The sequence below is a fragment of the Tympanuchus pallidicinctus genome, unplaced genomic scaffold (assembly GCF_026119805.1).
Source record: "Tympanuchus pallidicinctus isolate F22 unplaced genomic scaffold, pur_lepc_1.0 scaffold3, whole genome shotgun sequence".
Taxonomy (NCBI): Eukaryota; Metazoa; Chordata; class Aves; order Galliformes; family Phasianidae; genus Tympanuchus; species Tympanuchus pallidicinctus.
The window spans coordinates 3,828,562-3,849,299 of NW_026294747.1; the positions used below are offsets into that span (position 1 = coordinate 3,828,562).

The following is a 20,738-nucleotide window of genomic DNA, read 5'->3' on the forward strand; positions in this document are numbered from 1 at the left end:
TGAAATGGAGATGTTGGTAGATATGGTATCTCTTTAGGAGGAGCACAAATAAAACAAAATACTAATTACTTTTTGCCAGTATAAAGACTCACATCTCACATCAGAAAAAAAGGTCAGGGTTGTGCTATTGCTAAGCATATGATGTCTCCTGAAGTAATAAAAGTGGCAGCAAGACAGCCTAAATATGTTTTCATTTCTAGAACTGTGAATTTCCCTATCCTTCAATTTTTCTTGTGCTTTGTACTGATACATGCAATAATCGGAATGGCTGCATTCATCTGGACAGTGAAGTGCTATTGAGCCTCCCTTCTTCCATTTCTGAGTTCCCCTCAATGTGACTTTTCAATTCATTTTTGAAAGCTAATGCTAAAATAAATCAACATACTGGTTCTTCTACAATAACAAAGAACTCATCAGTCAGCAGATGAATTTTTCCCAAAGTTATTAGTCATCTTGCAAACCACTTGAGGAAGCACAAATATTATGACAGTGAAAACATCAGCTCAAATTTAGCTTCAGAAAGATTGATGTATGTAGCTAGTTGTGTTCCATGGGTTTGTTACCATCAGCAGCCTTACCAATGTGAGGAGTTTCATTTAAAAGACAAACGTCAGGAATACGAAGCAAAACCTACTTCAAAGATTTAGAGTATGTAACAATGACATCTCTTACTTAAGACCATAGGATAAGCAAGAACAGTGGTGCAGAAGTGAAAGAGGAATCAATAGGATTGTGGCTTTCCCCAAGTGAACTAATGACAGTGGTTATGATTGTTCCTACAATATTTGATGGGCTATTATAAATTTATAGTTCTGTAATGCACTACTCTTTATTGAAGAAAATGCAGTACAGGAATTCACTAGTTTGACTAAAATGATTCACCATGTTTAGTTCAGTTTGTCATGTCCAAAGTTAGCCAAACCCAACAGTGTACAGAACCACAGGTGGGCTCTATCTGCAGTAAAAGCTTTTCAGCATAAAACATAATGATAGCTATGCTAAAATATGTAAAATATAAAGCTAATAAATCTTATAAGATTAAGTCTATGAAGGGCTCATATTTAAGCTTCCTGAAACTCCCTTATTCTCTGAGCATTCATTCTTCATTGTGCAGAGCCCTCTAAAGATTAAAATCTATTTTCAGGCTATCAGGTGCCTCTTGAATGATTAAGGAGAAAAAGGAACGAAAACAGCTAAAGATTGTGTCCCATTTTGTCACTTCCTCATTCACAGAGTATCAATAGAGAAATTTGAGCTAGAGAGAGTTATTTGAACACTGCTGCCTGCGTAAGGATCATCATTCTGTCTTGCTATTATCTACAGGTTACACACTCAGTAGGAAGATATTTTAATCAATAAAGCCCTAAAGTTATCAGCTAGGATGATAATAGGATTCCATAGCATCTGTTTTTTCCCAAGGTCTGTGACCACATTAAAGAAAAGCTCTCTGTGCAACTGCAGACTGCCTTCGCTTCTCATCGCCACAACATCTTGTGGTGCTGTAACTTCATTAAGATGTCAGTGAATTGTTTAGGCTAGCAAGGTGTTCAAGTAGGGCTGCAGCTTCTTTGCAGAAGTTAATAGTTCAGATCATGCACTCTAATAGTTCTTAGCAAATTGATATGTTATCACTGCTTAATTTTGGTAAACATTCTTACTGGGAAGTAGTCTCTCAATTGCAGCCCATCTAGAATAAGCTCATTTATGCTAATGTCTTTCTCCTTGACACTCAATAAATTCTTCCTAATGCATTAATTATGACTGCAGATAGACCAATGATTATTTCATATATGCTAATTAGGAATAATTTTATTCAGGCTGCCACACACATCAGTAAACAAGTGGAATGAATTCCCCACAGAGAGGATAAAAAGACAATGATTCTCTTTCGAATACAGCTTAGAGAATTTACCCCACAATCAAGAAGTAATTAGAGAAGAAATGAGGAGCTAAAAAATATAGGTGTGAGAGACAGCAAGAACAAGTTCTTTCTCAATGATAGTATAAAAGCTGATAGTTTCTTAGCTAATTAATTTTTACTACATATGATTAAGAAGTATAATCTCTGTCTATAAAGTAAATAAATAATACAATCAAATTAGCTCCAGTTATAGTAGAACAAATTGATATAAAAAAGTGTAAGCACAGTTTTAGCCTTAGGTTTGGAAAAGATGGGAGGTTGAAGAAGGCCATGTGACACATTATTCTCATTTCTACTCACTAGGTAATAAGGTTAAGACATATTGGAGAGATTTTTCTGCTCCTAATATTTATGAACCATAGTGCTGCTACTAGGGCTCTAACTTCTAAAACTTCATCCTCTATGCCTCTTGTCTCCAGTCTGGTCAGATCCCTGTATAAGCATTAAGGTTCTTACTTGGAGAAAACTGGTCTATGGATACAAAAATTCGTACTTCATTTTTCTCTTTATGTCTTCCAAACCTAATTAGCTCATTTTAAAAGTTTACAAGCTCAGGGCCTAAAATCCTGCTGAGAACTTTCTGTAAACATGAATATATAACACACCAGACTCTGTGATCTAAATTCAGCTATCAGTTTTGATGTGTGAGTCAAAGTACAAGCTAATTCTGTCTTCCAAAATCAGATATTTCAGTGTTTGAAGGTCGACTGTCTAAATTGGATAAATTGATCCAACATTAACATTAATGCATGAAAACATTATAGAATAAACTGGTCCAATATGGTTCTGAATAAGGGAATTAGTTTTAATGTCTGAACCTATTTTTGTATGGCCTCTCATAATTGTTGTCTACATTTTTAAAAAAATCATAATAAATAAAAAAGGCAGGCAAATACTTGTTTGCAATAAGCATGCACTGAACTTATACCTAATACTACCCTGAAGTCTTATCACCACAAATATGGGATGAATGGCTGCAAGCATATCTATATGCCTGTACCATCAAAGGAACATGTTATCATATGCATGGAGATAGAGCGTGGCTTTTTACTTGAACTGTTCTGCCCCTGGAGTGTTGAGATGAAATACCAACTTCTGGAACCATAAGAATTGAATTAATTGCTAAAGAGATCCTAAAGAATAAAGAGCTAGTTTGTTAAATTGATAAAATCATAGCAGTGGAAGAGCACAAACAATGGGAAAGATGTGGGGTACCACAACTGTAACCCAAGGAGCCTGCTGATTGGTGCAAGGAGCCACATCCCAGAAACTGAACCAGCTGAAGCCAGAATACTTCCTCAAACTACCTGGGGTCAGAAGCACACTGTGAGGAAAAACATATGGCCTTCATCTCAATGACCACCAGATGACCACCAGGAGGCATTGTGCATGCACAGAAGCATTTAATTAGGGGTGGAGTTCAGGGTGTAGACTGGGTGTGAAATATTGTAATGAATTCCTAGAAGTAACTGTAATAACCACTCCTTTCCTAGAGATATCATGAATGTGCGTGTATTTGCTCTATAAATAAAGGTATTTAGGTGTGTCCATCATGCAGGCTAGGAGGGATGTTATAAAGCATACGTGCTTTATAACAACTTTGTGGTTATAAAGTTTGATTCTGCAACTCAATACTACTCTAGTTAATCATGCTGGAAGGGTTTTGTGGCTAAAGAAAACTGCTTTCCTTTAAGATGTAAGTTCATAGTAGTTACAAATGCATATGGCTCAGGTTCTGAAGAACATGTGGTTTCTGGATCTCATTTTCCATAGCAGTAACAAAAGCATGAAAGGTTTTCAGTTTGTCTTGCATGTCAAACTGTATGGTACAATTTCTTTTTTAACTTGGAGACTTTGAGAAACACTCCTAATCAACTCTCAAACTGATAGCACAGTACTGAAATACCTAATTAAAAACAAAAGTCCTTGTCTGAAGTCATCTTAGCTACCAGCATCATATCCTTTTATGTAGGTAGGCAATTCCTTGCCCTAGAGGTCAGCAAGTATACAGAATTATTCCAAATGGAGAGGAAAAAAAGAAAAAAAGACTGAACTCTGTTAATGACTCTCTGAAACAATCAGGAAAATAAGTACAGAATTATTAAAATTAACATCATTCAGTTTAGACAGAAAATCCTTAACTGCCCAATTAGATTACACCATCACTTGAATACTTTACAGGTAAGGGTTGCCTACTGACTGTCTTAGCTACACTACTCTTCCAATTAATGCAGGATTTATAATCTTGGAAAACACCTTGAAAAAAATTCTACAAAATGTAAATTTTTATTTCATTCTTTAGTTCTCCTGGGTGGCTGTTAGAATTCAGGGAAAAGACAATAGAAGATCAGGTAGATACTGTTCAAGAGCATTAGCCATAATGATCACACTGTTGGCAATTTTGGAGATATAAACACATAGCTGCTAATGAGATGTGTTTATGACACCAAAGCAAGATTATTTTGCCACTAAACATTACTTAAAGTGGTGATAGTGAAATCCCATTTTCCCATATACTGTAGTATTTAAAGGGGAGGCTGTTCTCTTAATATTAATTTCAACAAAGTTCCGAAGAGCCAAGTTAAACTAACTCACAGACAATATACTGAGTATAACAATAACATATCACATAACAGATAACATAACTGGTCCCTTGCTGGTAGAACTGCAGCAACATGCTTCATTTGTCTTTCAATACACTCTCATAAGATTCAGATATTCAGATACATCTATCTCAAGAAACATTAGATGAAGTTATGTGGGAACACAAATTCCTACTAAATTTTATATAAAAGGAAAATTTAAATGAACTTTTTTTGTTGGTTTTTTTTTTTCCCCTTCATGGAAATAAAAAACAACGAGAAATCTTCATAATTCTGTTTGCATCTGTAGCAGTCATCGTGACAGCAGCAGTTCTCATGGTTTGTTCACTAACTGAAAATAGGTGATCACCTTATTGATGCCTATTTAATATTATGCACAAGTGATTGGCTGCAAGGAAGGCTGAACTGTCTCAAAGGATTTTTTAGTGATACCATATGGGAACAAAATTGACAGGTGTCCCTGGTTAGGCAAGGAGTACACAAAGCATATTAATAAAACCTTTTAAAAAAAGTCTTTTGAATGCAAATACTCTGAAAGTTCAGCAGGAGTAGAGGCCTCAGCCCCATAGAGAGCTATAAAACATAGAACAGTGGCATTTCAGTATCTCAGAGCTCAGCACTACACACAGAAGACAAATTTTGGTATTGACACTTTCCTATTTGCAACCTGTTTTGAGCACCTTTCTACATTCAATACTTTTCATATAAATAAAAACATAGAAGAAACTGATTTCTTGGTCAAAAGTTGCATTTATATTCTGATATTCAAATAAGTTTCATTTGTTTATGCAAATTCTTGTTCATTGCTGCAAGCTTTTTCAAGAAAATATCACTGTGCTCTTTATAGTACGTATGGATGGGATCTAGGAAGCGTAGTCTCAAAATGTCTTGCTACATTTCAAGCTGCATTTAAAAGAAAAAAAATTAATTTCCAAGCCACTGAGGATTTGCATACTTTCACTAGGGGAAGGCTGAAGAGGGAGAGGGTGTATTACAAGCCAGACACTTTTTCCAATCTGGGAATAATATTCTTTTTCACTGGAGACAAAACCTACTCTCTGGATAAGACTAACATCAATTATGTGAGAATATTTAGAGTATTCAATATAATAGATAATAATTTTAATTACTTAAATACATAATTGCCTAACAACTAAACCCAATCAAGATTTTATTATTATTATCACTACCAGACACAAAATGAACATTCATGAGTAACTGTTTACTTAAAAAAAAAAACAACACACATACATGAAATTTAAAAAAAAAAACACAAACAAAAAAAAAAACAGAAAACAACCAAACCCACTCCCAACTATGTTTTATTGGAAATTGCATTTTGTGTTGTTGATAGATAATTATAAATTACAAAAGAGCTCAAAAGATGTGGATTTAGCAGAGATTTGGCACTCTGAGATCATCATAATTTATCAAATTTCTCATATTAACTAAATCTGCTCCTTACAGCAGTGCCCTGCTGAAGATGTTGAAACAAATCCAAGACCATATGAAATTTATGTTGAAAAAAGAAGACTCCCTCTTTTCTAGATTTTAATTTTGATAGAAAATCCATGCCATTCTCTGTTCCTTTTACCTTCAGTCAGTATTGCCAGAGTTATTGCTTTTGTGTGACATTCTGTATATTATGAACTCCTGAATTGTGGAACTGTAACCTGAAACAAGATCTAGTAGGTGTTTTACAGAATGCAATTACTTGAAACATAAGTGGAAATACCAAAGACAGTAAATGTAACATGCAAAACTCTACAATTTTCTTTCAGTTCCATGTATTTGCTATGTAGAACAACTGATGTTGGGCACCATCATGTGCATTCCTCATTACTTAAATAACACAGCTATCTTCCACCAAGAGGATCACTTGAGATATAAATAAATGCAATTGTATGATTCTATGGTTCAATTACTCTTCCTAAAATTCCACACTAGTTCATAACAACTAAATGCTCTGTCACAATTTCTGTAGTGCTCACCTTGAGATGGTCCCCCATTGCACCCTTGTAGCTAGCTAGGGTGAGCCAGGCAGAATGGGCTGTCAACTGGCTGGATCTTTGGGCTCCTAAGGCAATGGTAAAATGTTTAAAGTCTAATTTGATGTTGGCTTTGAGGGGCTTTACTCACAGATCGTTACTGAGGCTAATTCTGGGCAATGTCAGCAATGACTGCAAAAGAAGAAAGCTCCCTCAGAAAGTTTGATGGTGATGCAAAAGGAGGGGCTGATCCACTGGTAAGCCCAGATGCAGTTCAGAGGAGCTGCAACAAACATGAGAAATAGACTGAGAAGAACAATATGAAATTAAATAGTGACAAAGCTCTGCACTTGAAAGAGAAACTCCATGGGACAATATAGGATGGGATCAGATGGCTGAAAAACAAGGAAAGACCTTAATATCCTGACAAACAAGTTCAACAAGAATCAGTACATGGGCTCCTGGGCTGATGAAGGGCTACTGCTGCTAGGCTACCAGCAAAACCATGGGTAGCAGATCAAGGGAAATAATTGTTCCCCACTGTGCAACATCTGTGAAAATACAGCTGCTGTGTGTCCATTTTTGAGTTTCCGAATACAAACAAAATGTTGTCCAATCAGAACAAGTCCAGCAAAAGGCCATGAAGATGGTTATGAGGCTGGAGAACATGGAATACAATAAGGGCTTGTTTGGCTTAAAAAGAAAAGAAAAAAGAAAAAAAGATAAGAGGATACCTAACCACAGTCTTCTACTGCCTAAAAGAGGTTTATAGTGAGAAGACACTTCTTAGAAGCATGCAGAGAACTGACAAGAAGCAAAGACCACAGTCTACAGCATAAGAAATCTAACTAGATGTAAAGGAGAATATCATCAGGGTCACTGTGGTGAGGAACTTGTTGCTCACCTTATCTCTGGAGATATTTAAAATCTGACCAAGGCATGGCCCTGGGCAACCTGCTCTAAAATCAAAGCTTGTCCTGCTTTGATCAAGATGTTGGACTGCACCACCTTCAAAGTCCTCTCCAGCCTAAGTTAATAATTGGTAAAAAAAAATTAAAAAAAATCATGAAATGCTGCTATACATAAATAATGTAATATGGAAATAAAAATAATAATTAAAAACAAAAACCAGTGACAGAAAGAGTTTCTTTTTTTCATGCACTTTTCATTGAATTCTGGGAAAGACAAGATTAACAACATTGGACTTTGCATGTTTGCCCGTAATTTTAGAATGTGGATGAAGACAACATTGGAGGACCAACGTGATACAGTCTAGTCAGCTAAACTCATGTCCAGCATACTTTCTATGCTGAGGTGAGAGAGGATCTTAGACGAAGGCACCCTGCTGGCACTCTCATCCGAGAGCTCCTGGCAGAATCCAACCAAGACTCACTTCACTTATAATCTTTGGCAAAGCATGAATAGGATTACATAATGACTCTGGTCACACGATGACTCTGGTCCAAATGACACGTGGCCTGAAAACCGTAAGTACAACCACTTAATATACTCATTTATTATGTTTGTAATAAAATTCCTCATAGTGGTGAGCACATAAGCAGAGAAACTCTGCCCTGGAGCATAGCTACCCTTGCAGCAATTCCCATCCAATGGTGCAATGGCAGCCCCTCCTCCTTACAGCTTGACATTTGGCCAGTGACCTGTAAGTGTGTTTTAACCTCTTAAAACACTCAGAGTCAGGACTCTCCTATTTCACTGTAGTTCTAAAATATTTATCACTTTTCTTTAAAACAGTATCCACTGTCATTATTTTGTTATATTTCATAGTTTAAAATTATTTTAAAATCTCTTGTGGGTGTTTGCTTTTTGAATATTTTGTTTTCTCCTAGAATCTGGCTTCCTCAATTTTACTTGGCATTACAGTGGATACTGCTCATAGAAGTTCACCTTAAAAGAAATTGAAGCAAACCTGGCATGATCAAAAATTGTAAGAACTAAGTTCCATGGTAATCTATGTATGACTGTGAGATCATTCAGCTTTCTTTCTGAAACAAGAAAGTAAATAGTCAGCAAAATATTATATACTGTGCAGAGCAAATTCAAAAGCACGCTGATTAGAATGAGACTTTGCAGCAAGCTGCAATCAAAGTTAGATTTGGGTTTTTGCTTCTTTGGCTGTTTCATACGCCTGTTCATTCTCCAACACAATATTAGAAAATGTAACAAAAGAAAGCTGAATGAGCATGAGGAATTTTGGAGTTGCTCTTTACCTTCTCTGTCATTACAGTTCCTAGAATTACAGGGAAACGTACCCAGCTTGAATACATCTTCAAATTACTTGGCTGAAATGCTGTGTATTTACAAATCACCAAAATGTACTTCTGTGAACAGATCATCTTTAGAAAAAGAAAAAAGAAGCATAAATCCTCCTTCTTCCCATACAGATTGGAAAACCCAAAAGAATATTAACATAAAATTCAGAACTAATTCTAGTCATTCATGTCTTTCATGCTTGTGAGTCGAGCATTGCCTTTGCTCCACACCTGCCTTTATAATCACCGCAAAGTATGATTGGAACATCAGACTCAGTTCTTCTGTGATTAGAAGGTAATTAGTTTTAATTTGTTGTTAATGATAAAAAGAACCAGTTATGGAGGGTTGTTTCAAACTCTGAACCCCTTTTTTGCTGTGATTTTCAGCGAGCTCCATTTTTTATGATGATATAAGACTACTATTCCTGACTACATTACCTCTCTTGTTCATACAAGCATTAATCTTTCACAGATAATGTGGCTTTTTCTAAGGAAAGCCTTAAGCCTTAGACTAAAAGCACTCAATTTAGGTGCTTTAGAAATAAAATTGCATTGCAACCACATAGAAGGCTGGTTAAATACCTTGCTGTTCAAATGACTTGGGAAAATTAATGGACCAAATGGAAGTAAAAACCTCTATGTTCTTTTCTTTTAACTAAATAAGGACAATGTAAATGTAAAAAAATTGCCAAGTAGATTATATAAGCAATCAGTTGCTAACAATGCTTTTCTAAGTGAGCCAATATATCAACATTATTCAGAATTCTGGCTTTATTCAGGCTTCACTGGGAATAGCAATTATACCAGATAAAAATACTAGAATTTTCTCTCTTGTTAATTAAAGGACAGTAATGGATTTTTGGAGGTTATATATTAGTGAGATATTAAGATGATGTATTTTCAGAACTAGATATGAAAATCCACAAAAACATAATACCATTACTTCTGCATATCTCAAATACCTGGATGTGTGTTTCAGAAATGTTTAACACAATTAGCATCAGTTTCTGAACTCTATTCTGTTCTGTATGTTAAGCACGTGACTAAATACGCCTGTGAGATCATTTCAGCGCACTTCACATTTCTCTCCAGCTAGAAAAGATGCCCATTAGCCCCCTGAAAGATCACTGAAAAGCCATTAGGATAATAATCTCTGCTTACCAGACTTCTTTATTTAGACTTTCTTCACACTATGCATTTTGGGGAGCAAAACGTATTTATATATTCATTCAGTATCTGACTCAGAGCTCTTTCTGAGATCTGTTGATGCTACTAAATTACAAATTATAAGCAAAAACCTTTGAATGGAACTTTCAGTGAGGGTTGCTGATTACTGAGAGAAGACTTCAATGATTGTGGATTATTCATTTCGCCACTGATATTGAATGAAATTGAAAAAGAACACTCAAGTTCAAAAAACTGAAAAAGAGGTAACACAAGAGTGTTTATCATTACACACCCTTGGATTCCCAAGGACCAGCAAAGAAATGCAAGACCACTCTGGAGTAACAAATTGATTGACTGGCTTTCATACAGAAAATAACTGAGGCACAAGAAGTGCAAAGAGCAGCATGCTGTTCTGAAGTAACTTCCCAAACTGAGTAATCACTACAGCTGACCTCCCCAGGTATGTTTTCCATTCTCCATCCATAGCTAAGATTAAACTGGCTCCCATTTTCACAGCTGAGCTGGTTGCTGTGTTTAAATGAAGTTCATTAATTTCACCAGTCAGAACCAGGACTCCAGGCTGCAGAAGACTCTGTGGAAGATTCCGTTTTAACTTCCCAAATTTTGTGAGAAAACAAAGAAATTTATCATTAAGTTTTCCTGTAATTAAATGTGCTGCTAGAAAAAGTATCTCTTAAAGAGTAGCCTAATGTTCCAAAATTTCTTGCCTTCTGTGAATGAGAGCAATGCTTCTTTTCAGATGTTACATTCTCTCCAACAGCACATCTCTCATATGAAAATTAATGTGCCCTGCTTGATAACCTCTGCAATAATATTGATGGCACTCAAAATTGCTGCTTCTGTTTGATGCTGTTAGCTTTTAAAGTTATAAAATGTCCATCCACAATTGCTTTTTATTGATTCAGGAGTTTAGTTACATTTTGCATAACAAAATTAATTTGCAAACGTTTAGTTAGTTACTGAACATTTTAGCTAATTACAAGATAAAAGAAATATTTTGTATGAAGTGAGACAGGAAAAAAATGAAAGTAGTTCAGAAGTGTAGTTGTCTGTTAGCTGCCAGAACTCTTTAAGTAGTGTGGGAATACTGATCAAGTATAGAAGTCTTGCCAGACTGCAAAGCATCAAATAGTTAAACAGAAATCTCTTTTATCACACTTTTTTGATTAAAGAAAATATTTTGGCTAAAAGACACAGACAGCCTTAGTACATTTTCAGAAGAAAATAAATAAACATGTTAGCGTATCATCAATATATCAATATGTCACCTTGATTTCATTTCTGATACTGCTTCTCAGTAGCAGGAAAAAGAAAAAAAAAGAAAAAAATACTCATGTGAGAACGTTAATAGCTAAAGGTGTTGGGTAGAAGGACAGATCTCTTTAAAAATATTTGTCTAATTCCTATGAAATAACAATGTGAAATTGTGTGAAACTAGAGACTCTGAGTCTTCTTTTAATATGCTAATAGTGATTAGCACCAAGGCATAGGCTGACAAAATCAGCCCTCATCCAGGGCTCCTGTCCTATTCCTTTCTTGGACTGTTGAAGTTTTCTAAGGTCTGCAGCCAAGCACAGGTTTAGGTCAGAGCAGCACAAATGTACCTGGTATCTACAAAGTGTTGTGGACTTGAATGCAGGCTCAAGATGTCATATATAAACTAAACCAGACTTCAGAGGCGTAAATGAACTCTTCAGCTGTATGTGAAGGAGAAGCAATCAATCCAAACGTTCAGCAGCCGTTCACAGAATCAAATATCCAGAGAGGTTTGAAGTACAACATCTAAGAAGATTTTGTAAATGAGAAGAGCACAACATACACGTGGAAACACCAGTCATTCCTTTGATTACATAAGATACTCCAGGAATGTTTCAAGTCTGATACTCACAGAAGTGTATCTGCTTTTTACAAGAACAAGACAAATAATCTGTTATATTTGTCTGTGCTGTTCCAAACCACTTTAAAATGGTGCATTACATCTTCCTGCTTAATCCTATCTGAATTTTCTTACCCTTTGATTTATTCTAGCTAAATCGGTTCTGTGATAACACTGTGTAGAGCTTTTTGCTTTTATAAAACTGGTTTTTATGTATTCATTTACTTCAAAGCTCTACAAAGTGAATTACTAAACAAATTCAATCCCTCTCTCTCTGTATCTGATCTACTTTGGAAGTGTCCATAGTATGACGTTAACTGAAGTGACCTACTTGAGAGATAATTCCTCATTAGTTGGTTATGCAGAATAAGAATAGCACAGTCTTTTGAGGGCTTGCCTTTCTGTTTGATGATTCAATTTGCTCTGTATTCATCCATGAGACACCCTGAGATTTTAAGGGGCATACCCTACCACTCAGAGTGCCAGAGAAAATTGCTCTCAGGCATATTGTTCTCGGAGCTGGCAGATCTTTAGGGAAGCCTTCCTTAGGGCACAAGAGCTCTCCCTCCCCAGGTGGAGGAAGTCAGGAAAAAGCAGCAAGAGACCAGTGTGGCTGATCCTGCTGGTCAAATTGGAGAGCAAGAGGAAAATGCACAGGCAGCAGATGAAGGGACGGGTAACACGGGAAAAATATAGGGATGCTGCTAGGCTGCGCAGGGATGTCAGAAAGGTCAAGGCCAAACTCCAATTGGACTTGGCAAGGGATGTAAAGAAGAACAAGGAAGGCTTCTACAGGCACTTCAACCAGAAAAGGAAAGCCCAGGAGGGTGTAACCTTCCTAGTGAGCAACACAGGCAGGCTAGTTACAACAGACAGGGCAAGACTGAGGTACTCAACTTGTTTGCTTCAATCTTCACTAGTCATCGAGCAGATGGTTCAGAAGGTGGGGACCAACATGGTTTTACCAAGGGCAGGTGCTGACTGACCAATTTGGTGGCTTTTTATGACGAAGTAATTGCGTCAGTGGTCAAGGGAAGAGTCACTGATGTTCAGAATTTCAGCAAGATCTTTGACATGATACCCATACCATCCTTCTCTCCAAATTGGAAAGATATGGATTTGATGGATGGACTGTTCAATGGATGAAGAACTGGTTGTGAGATTGTACCCAGAAAGTGGTGGCCAATGACTCAACATCTGGATGGAGATCAGTGACAAATGGTGTCCCTCAGGGATCAGTACTGGAACCAGTGCTTTTTCATCTATGACAGCAGTGGGATCGAGTGTGCCTTCAGCAAGTTTGTGGACGACAACAAGCTGTGCGGTGCAGCTGACACACTCCAGGGGCAGAATGCCTTTCAGAGAGACTTAGGCTTGAAAAGTGGGCCCCTAGTGAACCTCAAGAGGTTCAACAAAGCCAAGATAAAAGTCTACACCTAGATTGTGGCAGTCCCAATTATCAGCACCAGCCAGGGGACAAGGAGACAAAAGAATATAGTACAGACCTGCTGAAAAGGACTTGAAGGTACTGGTGCATGGCAATCCAGACTTGACCCAGCAGGGTGCCTCTCAGAGCCCAGAAAGCCAACTGCATAAAAAGCAGCATGACCAGTAAAGTGAGGGAGATGATCCTGCCCCTCTGCTCTGCACTGGTGAGACCTCACCCGAAGTACTGCATCCAGATGCGGAGTTCTCAGTGCAGTAGAGGCATGGACCTGTTGAAATATGTCCAATGAAGGGCTACAAAAGTGATTAAAGGGATGAAACACCTTCTTTCTGAGGACAGGCTGAGAGCTGGGGCTGTTCAGCCTGGAGAAGAGAAGGCTCTAGGGAGACCTGGGAGTGCCTTTCAGTATCCAAAGGGGGGCTATAAGAAAGAAGGGGACAGACTCTTTAGTAGGGTCTGTGGTGACAGAACAAGGAGAAATGGTTTCAATCTTTAAGAAATGAGATTTAGGTTGGATATAAGAAAGAACTATTTTACAATAAAGGTAATGAAGCATTGGAACAGCTTGTCCAGAAATCTGGCAGATGCCTCATCCCTGGATACATCCAAGGTCAGTCTGGAAGGAGCTCTGAGCACCTGATAGAGCTGTAGGTATTCTTGTTCCCTGCAGGGGAGTTGGACTAGATGACTTTTAAGGGTCCCTTTCAACTCAAACAATTCTATTATTCCATAGTATTTTAAGATTGGACTTTCTTGGGATATTGTGATATATTAAATCTGATTTCTTCCGGCATATATAATAAACAGCAAATAAGACACACATATTAGGCTCCTTCACCACCCAGGAACACTCTCCAAAATCTCCAGGAGGTATACTGACAAGAAATTACATGGTTTTAATCTATTTTAGAGAGAAAAAACTAGTACTCATTCAGATTGCCTAATTTATGCCTGATTCCACGTGCGATGTGTTTATTATACCGCTCCTGTACCTTCAACAAACATTGTAAGATAGAGATAAGGAGGCATTCAGGCCTTTTATATTCAGACTAGACAATAAACGTAACAGAGAAACTAAATCTGTTTTGTAAGATATATGGGACACACAGTATTGGCTGAACACACCAGTAATTAAATTCAAATAGCACAGTAAGAGAACTGCATTCCCAACCATCCTTCCTTATATACCAATCACAGAGAAAGAAAAAGACCGAGTAAGGCTGGTACTAAAGATCATCCAGAGATGACAGCCAGGTAAATATCCACCCTGGCATAACTGAGCTGACACTTAAACATGCAGTTCCAAGAACATAAGTAACCAATCTTCACAACAGACTAACCCAGTGTAATTGCTACCAACCCTGCTTCCAAGAAGGATTAACCTCGTACAACCATGTGGCAGTATGACTGCAGAGACAAACTGCAAGACGTTACAAAGACAAGGTACCATGACACAGCCGTCTGAGAGATCACGGGCTACTAGACACCAAGGCCATAGGTTAACAGGCACACACCCATCTATCAAAAAGATTCACAGAACAGTAGCCGAACACGGGGCTTCTAAGCACAGCGTGGTAATTTATGGTTGAATACAAACTTAGAGTAGCCGTTCAGAGATAACTGAGTGATACAGCTGCCCAAAGACAAATAACTAAAACAGGGACTCAAGCAAATTAACAAGAAAACTTAGCCATCAAGTGGGCTAACAAAAGAAAACAAAAACCCACACAGAAAAAAAGCCAAACCACAAACAACAACAACAACAAAAACAAACCAAAAAACTGGAGTTCCATGGTTCATATCCACAGGTAGGCTAAATACTGATTGTGTGTCTGGGTCTGTTTTTCTCATTACTTCAAATCATAGAACTGCTCAGGTTGGAAAAGACCTTCAAAACCATCAGGTCCAATTACAACCTAATCATAACTCTAACAGCCCTTTGCTATATCATGCCCCATATCCACTGCACCATATTTAAATGATTTTTAAACACATCCAGGGATGGTGACTCAACCACCTCCCTGGGAAGCCTATTCCAGTGCTTAACAACCCTTTCTGTAAAGAAGTTTTTCCTGATATCCAACTTTAATCTTCCCTGGCAGAACTTGAGGCCATTTTCCCTCATCTTGCCATCTGTCATCAGTGAGAAGAGACCAACTCCGCTCTTGCTTCAATCACCTTTGAGGTATTTGAAGAGAGCAATGAGGTCTGCCCTCAGCCTTTTCCCCAGACTAAACAGCCCCAGTTCCTTCAGTCACTCTTCATAGGGCACATTCTCCAAATTCTTCACAAACCTTGTTGCCCTTCTTTGGAACACAGCACTCGAGGTGAGGCCTCACCAATGCCAAGTACAGGGGCAGCATGACTTCCCTAGTCCTGCTCACCACATCATTACCATTACAAGCCAGGATGCCATTGGCCTTGGCCACCTGGGCACATTGCTGGCAAACAACACCTTTGCAATTCATTGCTGCAGAATCCTCTGGTTAAAGCAATCAAGCAAATACCAACATCAAGGAAGCAAAAATGTATTTAAAAGGGAAAAAAAAAAAAAAAGAAAAAAAAAAAGAGGTCTCAACCAGAGTGAAGGTTGGATGGGAATATGGAAGGAGTAGCACAGTAATGATGAGTTTGGAATAGGGACCATGAAGTCATCTGCTCACGTTAAGCTTGAGAGCTGACTGCTGTTGAATAATTTATAAAAAGTTACATCATTAGCTAGTTTAGTTATACATGTGTTCCTCTCAGGCCGATCTAATGTGAAATGCATAAAGCAGATCAACAGAAATGCTGTGTTCCCTACAGGTCACAAAGTCAAATCTCCCCCAGTTGCAGGCTTTAATCTACATACTTATTCCAGGTGGTTGCAAGGCATAGATCTAAGATACAGTATGGTTTTTCCCAGATTCTGTCATTAATGCAAGTCTAATTTTGGCAAGGAGGAGAAGCAGCAGGGCATGAGATGCTGTGGCAGACATTCTGGTGTTGGCCTGGTGCCAGCATGGCAGAACATGGCAGCATTTCGTGCACATGTCAGGCTGGATTCTTGGTTATTCTATGCTCTTTAAAGCTCCAGCCACTGTTGCTGTGAAGTAAACTTTAAACGATCAAATGAGCATGACCAATAGAGAAATATGCAGAAATATTGCACAGTCAAATAATTTCTTCCTACTCTCCACATCATACACTACAGCATGTATGGGCAGTGATTTAGATGACAGCAACAATGTTATAACTACAACTCTGTCTAATTTTGGCATCTATTCAGTACAGCGTTAAGTCAAGATATAACTTGGACATTCGTACAACAAAATTGAGATGAGTGGTTCCATAAATTCCCAATTGGTGGCCTATAAAAAAAACACCATGAAGCTCAAGTACTACTGATGTTTGAATTAGCAGCATCCTGCAAAAGCAGCTACAGATTACAAGCTGAAGTGAGCAAATTCAATTGCTAGACACAGATCATACGCTGTTTTATTATTTGGCTATTCTCTCTTGAACAGCCTGGTTTGAATAGAGCAACTTCAACGCAGCAACTGCTGACATGAAGCCAAACAGTGCTCCACTGCTTACAAAGCAAATTTGTCCAATCTCAGTGGTCGATATAGCCTGTAACTAACAGAATTATGTGAAGATTGATTCTTTAGAACGCACTGTGGAAGAGAATTAGGGTGCTTCTCAGATTATACTTCTAAAATCCCACTTTTAAGATTCTAAGATTCTACTTCTTCATCTAAAGAATCTGTCAGAAGAGTGGATGCTACTCTCTTACAGACATGTTAAAAGAACTAATCCTGGGACATTTTTCATACTACTGAATATGCCATGCATTTAATAGTTTGACAGGGGAGAGAGCAAAGGATCTGAAAACAAAAGAAAATGTAGACTACACTGTAGTTTTATTTGGCTCATCCACTTCTCATGGATTAATTACCTGAGGTGAAAAAAAAGCTTTAAATCAGAGATTACACAATGGATTCCATTTCCAATTGCTTCAGAAGAGCCACAAATGAAGTCAGCATTATGTGTCTGTATTTATCCTGCTCCCATTTACAGCAGAAACTTGTATTATTGATTTTGTTACCAGGGAAACTGACTGCTTGAAAAGTAGTGAGATTTAGGATGAATATACACTGCTGTGGACAATAGAGGAACAACAATATTTAATACTAGAATAGTTTGCATAGTAGACATAGGTTAATAACATTCTTTGGGGAAAAAAAAAAAAAAAAGCCTACTGAATTCAATTATCTGTTTGGAAATTACTGAGAAAATATGAATTGTTTAGCTAAGAGTTCTAGATGAGTAACTGTACAAACAAAGACGCATAGCTTTGTAAAAAAGACTTTAACAAAAACACCAGTACCAAGAATTGCCACGAGCTGTATCTACAGAGAACATTACTGCTGGATTCTTAAAATACTTCAGTTAATGACTCTAGGAAGTGTATTGAATACTTACTAATGATTGAAAAGCATGTCACAGTTGAATACATTTTCTGCAATAAGGCATTATTTATCCATAGCACTAGATATTTTTAATAGGTTTCTGCACATCTAGCTATTTTGCTCTAAAGATTTTTGCCTGAAGTGACCTCCAGAATCCTTTTAGGTAGTTTTGCCTGCAGAAACTTTCCTAATGGTGTTCCTACCTCATGGGAACAATTTCAAATGAGGCTTTGGTGGCAGGTTAAGAGCAGCATACATTCTTTTCATAACCTCCTCTGCTTTTTCACTGCCATTGACTGCTCTCTGATAGGCACAGTATTCTTCATATACAGTGGGCTGGAACATGTGACCCCAAATGCATGACCTGAACAGTCTTTCTTAGTGAAGGTAATGAAAACACAGCTGCTGAACTAGTGAGAGAGTCATAAAAATCAGAAGCTCAAAGAAAGTGCTCTAATGGTAAACAAATAAACAACAAAAAATGATGGGGATTTTAAATCCTAGTTTGAAAGTATGTGAAGATAAACACGATTTTCAATGCTGCTTATCCAAACTGTCAGTTTCAGGGATGCAGACACCAGTTTCTATTAACAGGTATTATGAGAGCAAGGATTTTTGAAGGAGAACAAGGGAAGGAGGAATTCTGTCTATTTGGCTGTTAGGTCATCCGAAGCTTTTGAAAGCTAACATTTGTAGCTGAATTAGTCATTCATTAAATCTGTTTGTTTTATACTTAGAAACTGTAAGCACAGAATAAAATTAGGTTTTGAAACTCCTCATCTTTATAAACAAGAAACATAAAAGTCCTGTATAGTTTCAGCCTCAACACACTTTAAGGAAAGCAACAGGGAATAAATTCATGCCTGTATGCTGGTACAGGTGTACATCTTCATGTTTATATGTAATCACACACCAGAAGAAACCTGAGTTTATTGCATTTGCTCCACAGTAAATTATTTGTACTGGTGAAAATTACAAGAGGCCAAGCAAAGGGGAGACTAAAATTAAACTGCCAACCCAGGTAATTAATTAATTACCATTCTCCACACACTGTTCTATGCTTTCCACAGTTGTCATGTTGATATCAGCCATTCAAAAAGGGAACACACACGTGTTGCATACAGGAGAAATATGAAGAACACGCCACAGAAGACAAGTTATGAGCTGATGGCCTGCAGTCTATCCAAAAGTAGACTCCAGATATGGTGGTTTTAAGCCCAATCCATGTCTATAACAGATGCCAGAATAGGATGCTAGGGAAGGATTTCAGAACAATGTGATCATATCAATACTTTCCAAGCACTTTTAGTAATTCCAGACCAAGAGTTCATTTCTACGTATGTATGAGGTTCTCTGAACCTCTCCAACTTCCTGCTGATCCCCTATGAAGTTTTAGTATCCCCTAATTCATGAACCCACCAGCAACAACCTTCTGCCAGCCTATAAAAAGACAAAAGAACTCAAACCAACACTGCAGTGAAAAGGACTGGAAAACAGCAGCTCTTCAACTGCTGAAACAAGAACACGAGGAGATTGATTTAAGTAGATTTTTATCACATGCAATTGCAAAGCAATCAAGGGTTCTTAACAACAACAAAAACCTTTGTGCTCTTAAAATAATGATTAGCAGACAGTCTCAGCTTTAGCAGTAAGTTCTCTGTCTAACCTTAATTACTTCATTATGCTATACCAATTGCCAGTATATACAAGATGACAATTTATATATAGGAAGACAACTCAAATCCATCCTATGACATGTGAGGGTAAGAGACACAACTGCAGATCAGCTTTTACTATTTGCTTCATTTAAAGTTTTTACTCCTGATTACCTAAAATAATTTTTTATGTAATTAAACATCAAAATAGATCCCTACTAAAATATACTTTAAAATACTGCTGCGGGAGTCTCCAAAAACCTAGAGAATAAATCACCACAGGGGGAAAGAGAAGTTCAGGCAAAAATATAATTAGCATTCATTTTGTTGTTAAAAGAAATGTTTGATATTGAAGCTTTTCTTTATAAGAAAGATTGCCCTTGGTTACTAAAGGAGAGATTATCACTAGAAGCCTGGTGCTGGGTAATGTTTATGATTCCTTCACACTTAAATGACTCTCCTGGAGTAAAGCTATAGAGCACTTGTCTTTCCAGCGATGACACAATCATATGATACATTAATTGAGAACCTCAACTTGGTGGAATGTTCAGGATGGGCTGTTCAGCTGCAGCTTATCTGAATCGTAGAATCACCATATTTATGTGCTGCACTGGATTTTCTTAAACAGGCTTTTATTTTTTAATTCAAATATCTTCATTTTTCTTGACAAATATTTGCAACACCTATTACAGTAATTTTGCAAGAGGCCACATTACAGATGAATATAAATCATTACACAAAATCAGAACCCTAGTGCTTCATACTAGAAAAATTATTTTGTTTTAGTTGGCAGTTAGGTTAATAAGCTATAATTCTCAGCACTTGTTGTTTTTCATATTTCAGAACTACAGCAACAAAAGAAAAATGTCTGACAAGAAATGTTTCCTTCAACATGTAGAGTCATATCATCAGGCAGTGACAAATGTGTCAGTGTGAAACATGAATCACCTCAACATGTGGGAGACTCAAGGGCCTTTTGTTTTGTTGTTATTCTTATGCAGAATTCAGCAAAGAGATTTTCAGATGAACATGCATCTTAAATTCCTTTACGCTCTCTGTCCAATCAGGTGTTTCTGTTTGCAGCAGCACTCATTGCCATGTATGGCTTGAATAATTTGTTGCTTAACAGTAAGAAAACAGAAGCTGGAGTGATTGTTTAGAATATGAATACATACAGACTTTATTGTTAAACTGCTTATGCTGAAAGGCGACCACCCTTTAAGGCAGCAGGAAAGCCACCACCACCACAGAGAAATTAAATACAAGATGTCATAAGTGATAGTCTATAAACATACTGTAATAAATATATGCAAACACCTGTATGGAAAAAGGCACA

At 37.4% G+C, this 20,738-nt stretch overlaps 2 long non-coding RNA genes across 3 annotated transcripts in view; one reads left to right on the forward strand and one right to left on the reverse strand.

Moving 5' to 3' along the window:
* Positions 1–20,738, reverse strand: part of LOC128086121 (uncharacterized) — a 185,371-nt gene that overhangs the window by 61,746 nt on the left and 102,887 nt on the right. The window lies entirely within an intron of this gene.
* Positions 1–20,738, forward strand: part of LOC128086124 (uncharacterized) — an 84,848-nt gene that overhangs the window by 47,968 nt on the left and 16,142 nt on the right. For both annotated transcript variants that reach the window (XR_008209246.1, XR_008209245.1), the window contains one exon: positions 8,363–8,460. This is a non-coding gene — a long non-coding RNA (uncharacterized LOC128086124). The remainder of the gene's footprint in view (positions 1–8,362; positions 8,461–20,738) is intronic.